The following is a 3,453-nucleotide window of genomic DNA, read 5'->3' as shown; positions in this document are numbered from 1 at the left end:
GCCGCGCCCCGCGCATGCGTACAGGCCCAGTTTTTCCCAACTTTTAAGGCTGTGGGGCCAATAGGGAGTTTAGGGTTTTCCTTGACTTCACTGTGACTGAGTCTCAGAAAAAAGTAAATGGCGGGGCGTGTTGGCTCACGCCTTTAATCCTAGCACTCGGGAGGCGGAGGCAGGCGGATCTCTGTGAGTTCACGGCCAGCCTGGTCTACATAGTGAGTTCCAGGCCAGCTGGAACTGTCTCAAAAAAAGAACAAAAACCAACCAAGCAAACAAAAAATACCCACCCAACCAACAAGCAAAAAACATACCTAGGGCCAGTGAGATAGCCTAGTGGGTAAAGACATTTGCCACCAAGCTTGATGATCTCAGTTCAATTCTCAAGACCTGTATGGTGGAAGGAAAGAACTGATGTCCTCAAGTTGGCCTCTAACCGCCAAACATGCATAGTGTATAGGTAGCTTCATCTGTCAATTGGCACAAACCAGGCACCTTGGAAGAGGGTACCTCAGTTGAACAATTTCCTAGATCAGATTGGCCTTCTGAAGGCTTGTCTGTGGGGCTTATTTATTTATTATTGGTCTTTTTGAGACAGGGTCTCCCTGTAGGTTCAGCTGTCCTGGAACTCTGCAGACTCGCTGGCCTTTAACTCACAGAGATCCGCCAGCCTCTGCCTGGGATTAAAGGCCTGTGCCACCACTCCCGGCTCTGTGGGGCGTTTTATTGATTGTTGATTGAAGTGAGAAGGCCCAGGCCACTGTGGGTGGTGCTACCCTTAGGCAGGTGGTCCTGGGTTGTATAAGAAAGCCGGTTGACCTGGAGTGGTTCTGCACTTGTGGGCAGTGACCGGTGTATCTGGTCTACATAGTGAGTTCCAGGCCCACCCTGCCAATACTACATATTGAGACTATCTCATAAATAAACAAGCAAACAAACAAATAAATTATAAATATAGTGAGACTGTCTCATAAATAATGAATGAATAATAGATGAATGAATAAATGAATAAATAATGAATAAAGAAAGCAATAAGAAAATGAATGAATGAAAGAAAGCTGGTTGAGCAGAAGCCAGAGGAGAGCAAGCCAACAAGAAGCATCTCTCGACAGCCTCCAGGTTCCTGCTTGGGTGTTCAGTTGAACACCTTTCCTGGCTTCCCTTCATGATGCACTATAATCAGAAATAAACCCTTTCTTCCCCAAGTTGGCTTTGGTCAGTATTTTATCACAGCAAAAGAAAGCAAACTAGCACACCTGTTGAGCCAGCTCACTGGTCCCCCATTTTTTTTTTTTTTGAGACAGGGTTTCCTTTACCCTAGGATGACCTTGAGCTTCTGATCCTCATGCCTCCACCTCCCAAGTACTGAGATGACAGGCATGTGCCATTGTGCCCAGTTTATGTGGTGTGGGAGATTGAACATTCGGCCAACAAGGACCTTGAGTCATTCTTTGACACATCTTTCCTTCACGCAGGGTTACATGAAACCGTTTAGGATTGATGGGTTAGTGTATTCTTTTTTTCTTTCTTTTTTTTTTTTAGTCTTTTTGAGACAGGGTGTCTCTGAAGCCCCATCTGTCCTGGAACTCATAATGTAGACCAGGCAGGCCTTGAACTCAGAGATCCACCTGCCTCTGCCTCCCAAAAGGGTGTGCCACCATGCCCGGCTGGGTTAGTGTATTCTTAAAGGCCTCCACTAGTAAATCCCCTGTCTCTGGTAATTCATCTGAACAAAGCCAGAAGGTTTGATTTAGATGAAACGTAAAACCTATTGGACTCACCACATTCTCAATCCAGACTCTTTTAAGCCATTTTACCTGGAACCAAGAAAATTATAGTGATCATATTTTCAGGAGTCACAGAAGTGATATATGGGGTAAGATTATTTTAGAGACCTTGAGATGGGTATGATGAATTTATAGCTGTTAAAACTGTTGTTACTAACACTGTTAGGATTTAATTTCATTTCACCTCAATTATTTTCTGTAGCACTGGGGACTGAACACAAGGCATCTTTGTACTGAACTACACTACAGCCCTTCATCTTTGTATTAATAGTTCTCCAATAAATCTTTATCACATACTGCCAAGGGCCAGGTATTCTGGCAGACAAGTGTAGAAAGATACATAAGAAACTGGGCATGGGGTGTGCCGGAGGGGCAGGGCCACACTGCCGTGGATGCTGAGGAATTGTTCAAGCACTTCAGAGAAGTTACTTCATTCAGTTTTTTTTTTTTTTCCGTTCTGTGCATCAGGAAGAAGCTTATGACTTTCACCTATCCTGATGGATAAATCAGTACCTGTTCTCTTGTTCAACCATTTATAAAGCAAGTAGAAACTGGGCATGGTGGTACACTCCTGTAATTTTAGTACTACAGAGGCTGGAGGATCATGCATATGAAGCTAGCCTGGGCTACACAGTGAGACAATTTCAAAAAGAAAGAAAGAAAAAGAAAGTTTACATAAGACATGGCTCCTGGTCTTATTCTCCTTTTCCTCCTAATAAGTCCTTTGCTTATTGTTAGGGTTCCAAATAGCAGCAGTTTCCCCCCTCCCCAACAGGGACCTCACCTTGACCTTTGGAGTCAAGGGAAACAAACTCTGCTGAGAAGCAGCCTGCCTCTCCTCTGATCTCCAAAGATAAGATAAGCAGATTCTACCTGATAACCAGAGATTTTAGAAGCTGTTTTTCTCTCATCTTAAGAGGGAAAAAGTAAACACTCCCTGCCTTTCCTCTGACCTCCAAAGATAAGATAAACAGAGTTCCTCTTATCTTAAGAGGAAAAAGAAAACACTTCCACACCCTAATCTTACCTGCTTCCCCCTCCCTGATTCCACACCCTAATCCTACCTGCTTCCCCCTCCCTGATTCCACACCCTAAAGCCCCCATATGTAAAGTCCCAGCTCACAACCCATGGGCGGACATCTTTCCTTGGCAGACACCTTTTCCCTGACATCCTTCCCTTCCCTACCCTTCCCTCCCCTCCCCTCCCCTTCCCTTCCCTTCCCAGACATCTTTCCCTGACATCTTTCCCTTCCCCTAGGGAAAGGTGCCCCGTGCGAAATAAAGCTGTATCCCGCTGAGAATTCCATCTGTGCCTTGGTGCCTCATCCATCCTCTCGTGCTCTCCACCGCACCTGCCCACTTCTCTCCAACATTCCTACCTATCAGTAAGGATTCAAAGTCCTGTGTCACCCAGCTTCTGCTCACTGGATGCCTCTCCTAATCACCCCCCACCCTGTAACTCTGTTTTATTTTCCTATATAGATCTTGTCACTACTTATCTTCCCAAGATACATCCTTTTATGCATTTTTTTCTGTCTCTTTCTCAACAGAATGCATGTTCCTTTGGCAGACACTGTTCATCTTTTCTCTGCCATTTTGCTGCATAGAAAATACTATCTAGAGTGTTGCTGGACTTATGGAAAGGGCAATTCTGCTTCACTACACTGTTGTC

This window comes from Nannospalax galili, unplaced genomic scaffold (assembly GCF_000622305.1).
Source record: "Nannospalax galili isolate Female #2095 unplaced genomic scaffold, S.galili_v1.0 scaffold870, whole genome shotgun sequence".
NCBI classification, from domain to species: domain Eukaryota; kingdom Metazoa; phylum Chordata; class Mammalia; order Rodentia; family Spalacidae; genus Nannospalax; species Nannospalax galili.
Note: the sequence above shows the minus strand (reverse complement) of the source record.